This window comes from Rhinatrema bivittatum, chromosome 4 (assembly GCF_901001135.1).
Source record: "Rhinatrema bivittatum chromosome 4, aRhiBiv1.1, whole genome shotgun sequence".
NCBI lineage: Eukaryota > Metazoa > Chordata > Amphibia > Gymnophiona > Rhinatrematidae > Rhinatrema > Rhinatrema bivittatum.
The window spans coordinates 39,977,058-39,990,447 of NC_042618.1; the positions used below are offsets into that span (position 1 = coordinate 39,977,058).

Consider the following 13,390-nt stretch of genomic DNA (forward strand, 5'->3'; position numbering starts at 1 on the left):
TAACCTGCATTGTCTGACCTACATGGTACACTACTTACACCTCTTACTCTACCTAATCAGCTTTGTGCCCTTCCCTCAGTTTTAACTCCTTGATACCTTAATCCCCGCCTTGTACTACCCTATATCCTCTCAGTTTCCTTTTTACCTACCCCCTCTCCCTCCCTCCTCCTTTTCCCTACTCACCCACCATGACCACCCAACACATCAACCGCATCCACCTCCCCCACAACAGACGCCCCCATTCCCATCCCCTCCGTCCCACCCCCCCCCTACAAATCCCTCCTCCCTATCCTCACTACCCCCCTCAACCAATTCCTTGGACTCACTACCCTCTCCATCATTCTGTTCAACGCCCAATCACTCTCCAAAAAAACCCCCATCTTAAATGACCTCCTCACTGACACCAAGCCAGACATCTGTGCGAACACGGAAACCTGGCTCAAAGAAACAGACATTGTCCTCCTGAACCAGCTACCTACACAATCCTACGAATTCCTATCCATTCCAAGACCCAAGAAAAGAGGAGGTGGCATCCTCCTAGCCTTCAAGAAACACCTTAATCTCAAACTCTCCCACACCACATCACCCTCCAAGCTAGAAATTGGCCTCTTCAAAGCCCCCTCACTGCAAATTTGTCTCATTTATGCCCCTTCTGGATCCATCGAACGGGACCCCTCCCCCTTAATTGAATTCTTATCTGCCAACATAAACATTGAAATCCCCTCCATCATACTAGGAGACTTCAACCTCCATGTCGATGCCACCCCCCTTACCCCTTCTTGTGAGGCATTCCTTACTGCACTCCAAGCTCTAGGCCTTAGACAAATTGTTGCCTCCCCCACCCACCAAACTGGTCACTCCCTTGACCTTATATTCATCAACCACTGCTTCCTACCATCCCACCCCCCCCACCTGCTCCCCTGTACCTTGGTCCGACCACTTCCTCATAAAAGCCCTCCTCCCCCTTAACTTCCCCACTACCCCCACTCCCTCAAACACCACCTTCACCTTCAGGAAACCCTGCTCTGGAGATGAACTGGCTCTTGCCATTTCCAACACCTCCACTAGCCTTGACTGCTCCAGTCCAGAGACTGCCATCAAATCCTGGCTCAGCATGACTCTTGAAATTGCTGACAAACTATGCCCCATCTCCAGACGTAACATTACCCAACCCACAAAAAATCATCAACCCTGGTACACGACTGAACTAAGATCCCTAAAAAATACCCTCAGGCAGCGAGAGAGAAGCTGGCGTAAAGCCCCTTCACCTCAACTCGCCTCAAGTTTCAAAACTACCCTTCACCAATATAGAATAACCACCCTCAAAACAAAAAGAGACTACTTTTCAGCTAAGATCCACCAATACATGTACAACCTGAAAGCCCTTTTCAATTATGTTGCCAACCTCACCAAATCCTCTCAGCCCACTATCCCTGAGAATGATGCCTCCACTAAGAGCGAAGAAATCGCCCAGTATTTCCTCACAAAAATCACCAACATCCTCCGCAGATTTCAACACCCTTCTCCATCTACCTCCCCTTCCCCCTCCCTCCAACCTTCCCCTTCCCCCTCCCTCCAACCTTCCCCCACTTCACCCACCCTCCAAACCCTTGACCTGACTTCCGCTAAAGAAGTGGAATCTATTCTCAGAAAACTCAAACCAGCTTCCCACCCTTCAGACACCATTCCCACAAAATCCCTCCTCTCCATCCCGAATACTATATCCAAACCCATCGCAGACATCATAAACTCCTCCCTCTCTTCAGGCTCTGTCCCAGATGCTCTCAAACAAGCTATTGTCAAGCCCCTCCTAAAAAAACCAACACTAGACCCTAAAGACCCCGCTAACTTCCGCCCTATCTCTAACCTGCCCTTCCTATCCAAAATTATGGAAAAGATTGTAAACATCCAACTTACAGAATATCTAGAAAGCAACAACATTCTGCATCCAGCCCAATACGGCTTCCGTAAATACCTCAATACAGAAACCCTCCTGCTCTCCCTCACGGACCACGTACTCATAGGCATGGACCGAGGCAACTGTTACCTCCTCGCCCTACTCGACATCTCAGCTGCCTTTGATACCATCAACCACAACCTCCTCATCAACCGGCTATCCGAAATAGGCATCTCAGGCCTAGCCCTACTATGGTTTAAATCCTACTTATCTAACAGAAAGTTCTCCGTCAAGATAGGAAACGCCAACTCCACACTCTACCCCTTGTCTCAAGGTGTCCCACAAGGCTCCTCCCTCTCCTCCACCCTTTTCAACATTTATCTCACACCTCTATGTCAGCTCCTCACAGACCTCGGCCTCAAATTCTACCTCTATGCAGATGACGTTCAAATAGTCATTCCCATTCACAACTCTCTCTCAGATGCCCTTGCCTTCTGGAACACATGTCTTGCCAACATAAATGACTTCCTCACCAACATCCACCTCGCTCTAAACTCCTCCAAAACAGAGCTGCTCCTTATCTCTCCTCACCTCCCTCCCAAACCACCGATCTCCAACGATCCAGCTTTCAACGTCATAACACCCCAACCCACAGTAAGAGACCTTGGGGTTATCATAGATCAACAACTCAATCTCAAAAAACAGATCAACTCCATCCTCAAAGAAGGTTTCTTCAAGCTTCACATCCTGAAGAAACTCAGACACCTCCTCCACTATCATGACTTCCGCACCGTCGTCCAAGCCACCCTTTCCTCAAAGCTGGACTACTGTAATGCCCTCTTCCTCGGCCTACCCTCCTCCACCACCAAGCCCTTACAAATGCTCCAGAATGCCATCGCCAGGGTCATCACCAACTCAAGGAAAGCTGATCACATTACCCCTATACTCAAAGAACTCCACTGGCTCCCCATCGCATCCCGAATTCTCTTCAAAATTCTAACCATAGTGCACAAGTCCATCCACTCGCACAATTCCAATTGGTTGGATGAACCCTTTCGTCCTATACGCACTGAACGACCCACTCGCACTGTCAACAAAGGCACCCTCTCCATTCCCCCTTTGAAAAAAGCCCACCTCTCCTCTACTAGGGACCGTGCACTATCCATTGCAGGCCCTAAACAATGGAACGCCCTCCCTACCACTCTCAGGCTAGAGCCATGTTACGCCAAGTTCAGAAAAAAACTTAAAACATGGCTCTTCCGACAAGCCTACCCTGATTAAGTACACTGACTTCCGCAAGTATCTTGCCTATGCCTTGTATATATTCCTGTAAATAGTCCGTTGCAGTTTTATTTATTGCTTTAATTCCTCCACCTCCTGCTCTTTGTATACTCCTCCTTGTTCGCCCTCCCTGTTCATTGTAATTTCTGCCTTTAAAGTTACATTGTAAACCGGTATGATGTATGCATACTAATACCGGTATATAAAAGTTTTTAAATAAATAAAATAAATAAATAAATTGTCACAAAAAAGGTTATCCCCAGTGCAAGCTAAATCAGCCAGCTGATTCTGAACCTCAGGGCGAAGGTCCGAGGCACGGAGCCAAGTGAGATTCCTCACAGAGATGCCAGCCGCAGCCCCGTGGCCCGACGTCTTGAAGACGTCGTAGGCAGCGCACACTTAGTGCTTCCCACACTCAAGGCCCTGCTGGACAATAGCCATAAGGACTTCCTGAGGCTGCTGGGCAAGGCCATCTGCAACTTCCTGGACTTGCTTCCAGAGGTAATGGGTGTATTGGGTCATGTATAAAAGGTAGGAAGCAATACGGACTACCAACAGTTAACCTCCTACCCATAGCACCCCACGCCCTGTTCTCCTTACCAGCCAGAGTCGACTTCTTTGCCTTCTTCAGCACAGACTCTACCACCACCAACTGGTGGGGAAGCTGGCGCTTATCAAAGCCCACAGCTTACTGCTTGAGATAAACTATCAGCCTTCCGGTTTACTGGGACAACAGAGAGGGGGTGTTCACAAAGCCTAAGCAGCAGCTCCTGGAGAATCTCATGAACAGGGACTGCCACCACTTCTTTCAGGGCATCCACGAACTGAAGAATCTTCAGCATTTTATGGCGGGCATCCTCTTCCATTTCAAGCTGGAAGGCTTCAGCCATAGCCCAGACAAAGTCCACGAAGGTCAGGTCCTCTGGTAGAGATAGACACTGCTCCTCTGAGGGAGAAGGATCCAATGGAAGAGCATCAGAATCCGAGACATTGGAATTATCCCCTTCTCAAGGGTCATAAGGGCCCTCAGACTCATTGAGGCGGCCTGGAGAGGGAGGCTGGGCCCATCCCAGGGCAGAGGTACCAAGGGACCTGAGGGCAATGGGGGACCCGAGGGTCCAGTTACTGGCTCAGGCAGTGCGGGACAGGGCACGGGGGTATCAGTGGTGCGGAAGGCATCGACGGGCCCTCGGTCCCTGGAGGAGAACCCAATGAGGACTGGCTCGGATGCCTTACGCTTTGGTGCCCGATGGATCACTGAGGAATCGCAGAGCGCCAGCAACAACTGTGTCGGGAAGACACAGAGTTGGTCCAGCAATAGCTCCAACCTGGGCACCACAGGCGCTGGTATTGGCGAGGGCACAGACACTGGAGTTGGGGAAGGCACTGGCACCAGTGGCGGGAGCACTGGCTTCCTGTCGCGCAAGGCACGTTTCACCACCAGGTACACCTGACACTCAAGCTCAGTCTCGAAAGCCTCCGATGAAAGGGCAGGCTCAGAGGGGAGAGGAGAGGCCAGTTCCTCCTTGGGACAGAGGAGGGTCTGTGCCTGACACCAGAATTGGTGTGGACTTCCTCGGGCCACCAGACTCGAGGGAGGATGGGGCCTCCTCTCGTCAGGACAGCTTTGGGGGCAAGGCAGCAAGCGTCGTGGCCAGCCCAAACCTGGCGCCGTGCAAGGACGGAGACCAGTGACTGTGTTTCTGAGGCTTCCCACAGTGCTCGGCCCGATCTTTCCCCAGCGCCGAGGATGACGATCCAGAAGTCCGCGACACAGAGGAGACTGACACTCATCGATCCCTGGAGCCTTTCTCCCTTGAAGGCCTTGGGGAAGGCGTGGCCACTGAAGGTTTGTGGACTAACAGTTCCCATGGTCCATGGGCATCAATGGCATCGATGTTTGACTTACCCGAATAGAAACACTTCTCCATCTTGTTCAGCTTGGCCTGACGACCCTTTGGAGTCATCTGAGCACACAGTACACAGCCTCAAACATCGCGTGATGCCCCCAGGCACAGGACGCACACTTCATGCGGATCTGTTAAGGACATAGTCCGGGGGCACTGACGGAAGTCCGATGCCACCATAAGGCTCACAGAAGACCGCAAGGGTGCGATGACTGGCGGACACCGGAGAGGAAAAAATCCACTGACTGATGAGAAAACAAACGGGGAACCAGAGAGATACCCAGAGCAGGAAAAAAGGAAGTGAAAACACACACTTTGTGGACGCTTCTCGCAAAAAAGAGCACTAACTCCACTGCCACGAGATGACCAGATCCGCGGAAAAGAGACTGAAGAGAGATCCCATGTAGATAGTGGCATGCTGGGCATGCTCAGTGTGCCAGTCAAAGTTTCTAATAACTTTGACTGGCACACTGAGTTTTCCGAGCCGGGCTCCATTGGATGTCACTCAGTTGTGAGGACTACCATCCTGCTTGTCCTAGAAGAAAAATAGCTACACCAGAAATTCACACCCCTCATCATTCTGCAGATCAATCATTTTATTTAGATCACACTTTCATCTCCACCTCCCCAGACTGTAAATCATTACTACATACTATGGCAGTCTCTAATTAAATTTTCAACTTGTTATAAAATGAGGATTGATACTGCAACTGGATTACAGAGATTATTAATAGTAAAGGAGATGATGAAAAACAGATACGCTGCACATCATGCTAGAATTAACAGAGATTTTAGCTTGTTTGCTTAGAAAGTGGTCTGCATACTTATATTTATTTTAATTTATGGGCATCTGATATTCCATTTTTCACCATGAATGGCCTGAAAAATTACAGTAAATTTAAAATAGGTTACAATAGTGCTAGATCAACAAACATTTCCTGAGCATCTATATTTTTAAAGACAAATTGGAGAAATTACTTACCTGATAATTTCGGTTTCCTTAGTGTAGACAGATGGACTCAGGACCAATGGGTATAGTGTACTCCTGATAGCAGTTGGAGATGGATCAGATTTCAATCTGACGTCAGCCCTAGTACATATACCCCTGCAGGAAGTGCAGCTCTTCAGTATTCTCCTCGAAAAGCATTCTGGATATATGTATGACTGAATAATTTGAATAACTTGATTAACTTTATAACTTGGTTTACTTATTTGAATCGGTTGAATTGGTTATAGCTGGAGACCGCCAGTGCCCTCAACCGAGAAACGTCGACACCCAGTAGGATGGGTGTCCTAGCTGAAGGAAAGCATGGCTTACCCGTGAATCACTCGCTCTTGGGGATGTCACCCGAGAATTCCATGAGTAACGGCAGCCATGGGTGGGATGCCGAGTCCATCTGTCTACACTAAGGAAAACGAAATTATCAGGTAAGTAATTTCTCCATTTCCTAGCGTGTAGCAGATGGACTCAGGACCAATGGGATGTATAAAAGCTACTCCCGAACCGGGTGGGAGGCTGTCCGTGACCCATTTAGCACTGCCCTTGCAAATGCTGTGTCCTCCCGAGCCTGAACATCCAGACGGTAAAACCTGGAGAAGGTGTGGATGAAGGACCATGTCGCCGCCCGGCAGATCTTGGCGGGTGACAGCATCTTTGTTTCCGCCCAGGACACTGCCTGGGCTCTAGTAGAATGGGCCTTGACTTGTAAAGGCGGTGGCTTGCCTGCTTCTACGTAGGCCGCCTTGATGACTTCTTTGATCCAGCGGGCTTTGGTTGCTTGCTTCTTCCCGCTGTGAAGGATGAATAGATGGTCCGTCTTTCGTATGGATTCCAACCTTTCCAGGTATCGAACTAGGAGTCTACCGATGTTGAGATGGCGTAGGCTGCGAGACTTTCCGAATTCTTATGCTCATCTGGCGATGGTAGCGAGATGGTTTGGTTGAGATGAAAGTGAGACAATACTTTGGGGAGGAATGACTGTACTGTGCGTAACTGGATGGTTCCCGAGGTGAGTCTGAGGAATGGCTCCTGGCAGGACAGTGCTTGTAGCTCAGAGATACAGCGGGCTGAACAGACCGCCACCAGGAAGGCTGTCTTCAGTGTTGATTGTCGGAGAGACAGGCCGCGAAGGGGTCTGAAGGAAGCTCCTGCTAAGAAATCTAGGACCAGGTTGAGGTTCCAAAGAGGCACCGGCCACTTTAGGGGTGGTCAGATCTGCTTGACTCCTTTCAGAAAGCAGGAGACATCCGGGTAAGAGGCTATGCTGCTGCTCTCGCTCTTGGTTCCGTAGCATGACAATGTGGCCACCTGTACCTTGATGGAGTTGAGAGACAATCCCTTCTGTAGGAATTCCAAAACTGCAGGAATTTTGACTGAGCGTGGAACGATGTCGTGGTCCTCGCACCAGGCTTCGAATACTCTCCAAATCCTTATGATTGTTAGGAATGTGGAGAACTTGGGTGCTCAGAGTAGGGTGTCAATTACTGCCCCCGAGTATCCGCTCTTCCTCAGGCGAGTCCTCTCAATGGCCAGACCGTAAGAGAGAATCGAGCTGGATCCTCGTGGAGGATCGGTCCTTGTTGGAGCAGGTCTCTGTGTGGAGGTAGAGGGAGGGGGCTCCCTGTTAGCAGTCTTCGCATGTCTGCGTACCACGGTCTTCTTCGCCAGTCTGGGGCCACTAGAAGTACTGGTCCCCTGTGGTATTCTATCTTGTGGATGATTGTGCCCAATAGGGGCCACGGTGGGAAGGCGTATAACAGAGTCTCCTGTGGCCAGGTCTGTACCAGGGTATTGATTCCCTGGGACTGGGGTTCCCACCTGCGGCTGAAGAAGCTGGGCACTTGGGCATTGGACCGGCTTGCCAGGAGGTCCATGGTTGGTGTTCCCCAATGGTTTACTATCAATTGGGATGCTGTGGTCGACAGCCTCCATTCTCCTGGGTCTAGACTTTCTCTGCTGAGACAATCCGCAGTCTTTCCCGGCAATGTGGACGGCCGAGATCTCTTGAAGGTTCGCTTCCGCCCATGACATTAGGGGGTCTATTTCCAGAGACACCTGTTGGCTTCTGGCTCCTCCTTGATGGTTGACGTAGACCACTGTTGTGGCGTTGTCCGACATTACTCCGATTGACTTGTCTCTCAGTCTGTGACCGAACCGTAGGCAGGCTAGTCTGACTGCCCGGGCCTCTAAGTGATTGATGTTCCACCCCGACTCTTCTTTGTTCCATTATCCCTAAGCGGTCAGCTCCTGGCAGTGTGCTCCCCATCCTTGTAGGCTGGCATCCGTGGTGAGCAGGATCCAAGATGGTGAGGATAGTCTCGCTCCCTGGCTTAGATGGTCTTCTTGTAGCCACCATCGTAGTTGGGTCCGGACTTTGTCCGGGAGCTGAAGGCATATGGTGTAGTTCTGGGACAGTTGATTCCATCGTGATAGTAGTGAGTGCTATAGGGGTCTCATATGGGCTCTTGCCCATGGCACTACTTCCAGTGTGGATGCCATGAGGCCGAGGACCTGTAGGTAGTCCCATGCTGTGGGGCGAAGCTCGCCCAACAGGGTTCGCAACTGGGTCATCAGTTTGGATCTCCTTGTCGGTCTCAGGGTGACCTTGTCTTGTTTGGTGTCGAACCAGACTCCCAAGTATTCTCAAGATTGGGAGGGCTGCAGACAGCTCTTGTTTGTTGACCACCCACCCGAGGCTCTCCAGTAGAGTTTTGACTCTGTTGGTCGCCTGGTAGCTCTCCTCTGTGGATTTTGCTCTGATCAGCCAATCATCTAGGTAAAGGTGTATGCTGATTCCTTCCTTCCTCAGTGTTGCTGCCACCACCACTATGATCTTGGTGAACGTCCGGGGTGCTGTGGCTAACCCGAATGGTAGTGCCTGGAACTGGTAGTGACGGTCCAGGATCGTGAAGCGTAGAAAACGCTGATGCTCTTGATGGATCGGAATATGTAGGTAATCTTCTGACAGATCCAGGGATGTAAGGAACTCTCCCGGTTGTATCGCCCTTATTACCGAGCGTAGGGTTTCCATGCGGAAGCGAGGAATCTTCAGGTGATGGCTGACCGACTTGAGGTCCAGGATGGGCCTGAACGTTCCTTCTTTCTTGTGAATGATAAAATAGATGGAATAATGCCCAGTATTTACTTGTTGTGGAGGCACCGGTGTAATAGCCTCTAAGGCTAGTAATCTGGTTAGTGTATTGTCCGCGTGGTTGCTGTCACCATTTTGCTCTGTTCTCCGCCCTGTCCACCGTTCCGATCCGTGCGCACAGAGGCGAGCTGTGCGGCGCACAAATACCTTGTGCACACGTCGCGTACCCAAGTACCGTGCGCACAAGAGCGCGCACATCTCTCAGAGCGCACCAAAACTACGCGCACAATTTCGACGCACCGGAGCACACAACTGTATTTTACGTGCACAAGCCATGGCTCCACTGGAAAAGAAACTCAAGGCTCAGGGCCTTTGCCCAGCATAGCCACTGCCATCCTCTTGGAAGGGTCATGGCAGGGGGATTCCACAAACCTGTCCAGAGGGAGGTGGTGGAAATCCAGGTAATATCCCTCTCTAATGATGAACAGGACCCACTTGTCCGAAGTTATCTCAACCCATCTTTGGTAGAATAGGGCAAGCCTGCCCTCTAAGGCTTCCTCCTTTGGATGGGTCGGCTGATTTTCATTGAGGGGCGTGGCTGGGGCCTGGGCCCGAGCTGGTTCCTCTTTTGTTGTGCTTGTTCTGAAAGGACTGGCTCTTGGCTGCGGGGTGGGTCGCTTGATATGTGCTTCTATATGGGTTGAAGCGCTGTGACCCTCTGCCCCTGGAAGTTCAGGGGAAGGATCGCTGGTTTCTCTTATTCCTGTCCTCCGGTAGCCGCGGCAGTGGGGACTCGCCCCATTTGTTGGCTAGTTTCTCTAGTTTGTGGGAAATATGCGCTTGCCAGCAAGCCATTTCATCAGGGTTAAACACTAACTTCCCTTCTCCCTGACACTTGCCTGAATAAAAGCATCACTTGTGCTTAGGCCTCTCTGCCTAGGAAAGGATACCTGACTTCATGTATTTCTCTGGCTTGTGCTTAGCCCTGAATTCCTGGGGGAGGGACTGGGTGTTCCCTAGTCAGAGGCAGGACAAAGTCAGGAGGTATAGATTTCAGCAGCCAATGAAATGATCCGTGCACACCCCCTGAGCCAAAGCCAATAGTGTAGGGACTCGTCTGTTGTTATGGGAAAGTAGCCAATCATGTAATGATACATCATCTGCCTTTGTATGAATGTACAATAAAAGGAAGAGCCTCGTGAGGGCTCAGCCCTTTTTGCCTTCTCTTCCTGCCTGCGATGAAAGCTGCATCAAGTGTGTTCCTTGCCTCCATACTCTACATAGTTTGCTTCCGAACCGGAGGGTTCCCTTTAAGGGCATCCTTGTGAGTCTCGTTTTGGAAGATGCATTGGCCGACCAGTTTCGGAGCCAGAGTTGTCTTCTGGCTGCCACGGCGGATGACACTCCTCTAGCTGCGGTGCGCACCAGATCAGAAGCGGCATCTGCGAGGAATGATACTGTTGGTTACAGGGCTTCCCCAGGAGTGTTATTCCTGGTCTGTGATAAGCAGGCGCGTGTCACCATGGTACAGCAGGCCGCGATCTGTAGAGACATAGCGGAGACGTCAAAGGACTGTTTGAGGATAGATTCCAGACGTCTGGCTTGAGCATCCTTGAGTGCTGCTCCCTCCAGTGGGATAGTAGTGCACTTCAAAACTACACAGACCATGGCATCCATTCTCAGACATGTCAGGAGATCTTTGGCGGCTGGGTCCAGAGGGTACATGGATGCCAGAGCTCACCCCCTTTGAACGTAGTTTCCGGGGCATCCCATTCCAGGTCAATTAGTTGCTGGACAGCTTGTAATAGTGGGAAATGATGGGAGATCTGACTGAGTCCCTTCTAGTAGGGGGTTCATCTTAGGTTCCCCTGAGGCACTTGCGCCCGGGATAGCAAGCTCTTTTAAGCTGTGCGTGACCAGGTCTGGAAGCTCGTCCTTGGTGAAGAAGTGTCTCACGGTTCTGTGGGGCTCTGTCCCCGGGAGTTCCCCTTCCTCCAGGGGTTCTGAATCCTCATCCAAGTTGTCCGTGTCCTCGAAGGTGGGGCTTCTGGGTGGTGGGATCACTTCCCTGGGCATAGAGGGTCCCGGGATGTTGAGGTCCTCTGGTGGAGCTTGTGGCCGTATTATAGGAGGCCCCGGTTGCAGACCTTTGAAGAATTCCACCCAGGAAATAGATGCTGGGTCTAGAGTAAGGGCACCGTGTCCCTGGGAGCCCCGTTTGGGGGGGGCGGGGGGGGGGGGGGGGGGGTCGCTGTGCAATGCTAGGTCCGGCGTACTGTTCGAGAGGCTGGAACCTGATAACGGCTGGGGAGGGCCATGAGTTGGATCCCCTAGGGCCTCTTTGCACTTTATACACAGGGCCGTGGTCTCCTCATGCTGTGCAGCTCTAATGTGGCATGCTGGGCAAAGGCCCTGAGCCTCTTTTACGGTGGAGCCATGGCTTGTGCGCGTAAAATACAGTTGTGTGCTCCGGTGCGTCGAAATTGTGCGCGTAGTTTTGGTGCGCTCTCAGGGAGATGTGCGCGCTCTTGTGCGCACAGATCGAAGTTATGCACCCGGCACAGTAAGCGCGTGGCTATGCACGTCGCTTGTGCGCATGGTACTTGGGCACGCGATGTTGTGCGCACAAAGTATTTATGCGCCACACAGCTCACCTGTGTGCGCACGGATCGGAACGGCGGACAGGGCGGCGAACAGAGCAAAATGGTGACGGTGACCATGCGGACAATATGGCGACCACCTCGGAGGGTCTCCACGTGGGAGGACCCTCGGATCTGACCAGGGTCTAGTCCTGCTAGGGCAGATCAACCCGGTGGCACTGGTCCCGGCTGGCGACCTGTGTGACTCCTCGAGCTTCAGAGACCAGAGACTTTTAAATAGATTTCTACCTTACCTTGTCTCGGTGCTTCCTGGTCGCGTTCCAGGCAGTCTCCGGCTGCGGGGGGAAAAAGGGAAAATACCCTTACCGCCGCGCTCGAGGTTGCACCCGCCTCTCAGCCTCACCCGATGACGGGGGCTAGGTCCCCGCCGAGGGTCGGCCGCCGGTCAGAGGCTTACCTCCGAGGGATCCTGGAAATCACCTCGGGAATTCTCAACTGGGGGAGGGACCCAATGGATGTAACCGCGGGAGAGCGGGGCTCGTTTGTATAGGTAAGCTTTCTTCTTATTTTGGTTTTCTTTGGTAAAATTACTCTAACTCTGTGCGAGCGAGCATAGTCTCTCTAATTGCTATGGAGACGGAAAATACTGAAGAGCTGCACTTCCTGCAGGGGTACTAGGGCTGACGTCAGATTGAAGTATGATCCGTCTCCAACTGCTATCAGGAGTACACTATACCCATTGGTCCTGAGTCCATCTGCTACATGCTAGGAAATCATAGTTTCTTTTGTTGTTGCGGTAGAAATAGGAATATGATCCAACTGATGTACTAGTTTTTGGGTATCCCTCACCCACCCTAGTGAAGGGCAGTATGAATATGTTCCCAAGCAAGGGTACATGGGCATTATCCAAGCTGCTCTTACCTGGCTTAGAATATTGGACTGTGGGCTAGAAAAGAAAGATAGCAGGGTTTGATAGTGACAGCACACTTCACTGTCACTACCCCACTGCTGTCTCCTTTTCCACAGGTGTACTCCTTTCCAAACAGGAAGTGCATGTGGAAGAGGATGGACAGAATGCTTGCCACTATCCTCCTTTACCAGCTCACAGTCCTAGCCCCTCATCCAGGAGAAGGAGGGCATGAAATATGATCCTCTTTAGTACTTAATTCAAGTTACTTCCTTGAGGGATACAAGAGCCATTCACAGTGCAAGTCTAGGTTGGAGGTTAAATAGACATTAATTGAGCATTGCTATTCATCTGTAATAGAACCTAACCATGATCTTAAAAAAAAATCTGATATTCTGGTATGCAGATTTGAAAAGTGATACTTCTCACTGTTTTGCCTTCAGTAAATTTGTACAGTCAACAAATTAGGTTTTAAAGTATTTCACAACCACTAACACACAATACCTATTTTAGTCCTAGTATGCATATGAAATAATCGATAAAGACCACAGTACTTCGTATGAGTGGGTTTATTTAGCTATTAGCTCTCAGATGCTAATTTCCTGCATATTTGCCCCATGTCCAGACTTGTACGAGTGCCACATTCCATTTCATCTTAAATAAAACATATGTTCTACAAACTTTCCATTCATACACACAAGGTCAAC

The 13,390-nt window shown here is 50.8% G+C and overlaps 1 protein-coding gene across 1 annotated transcript in view; it reads right to left on the reverse strand.

Moving 5' to 3' along the window:
* The window catches only part of CDC42BPB (CDC42 binding protein kinase beta), a 412,316-nt gene that overhangs the window by 97,967 nt on the left and 300,959 nt on the right, over positions 1-13,390 (reverse strand). The window lies entirely within an intron of this gene.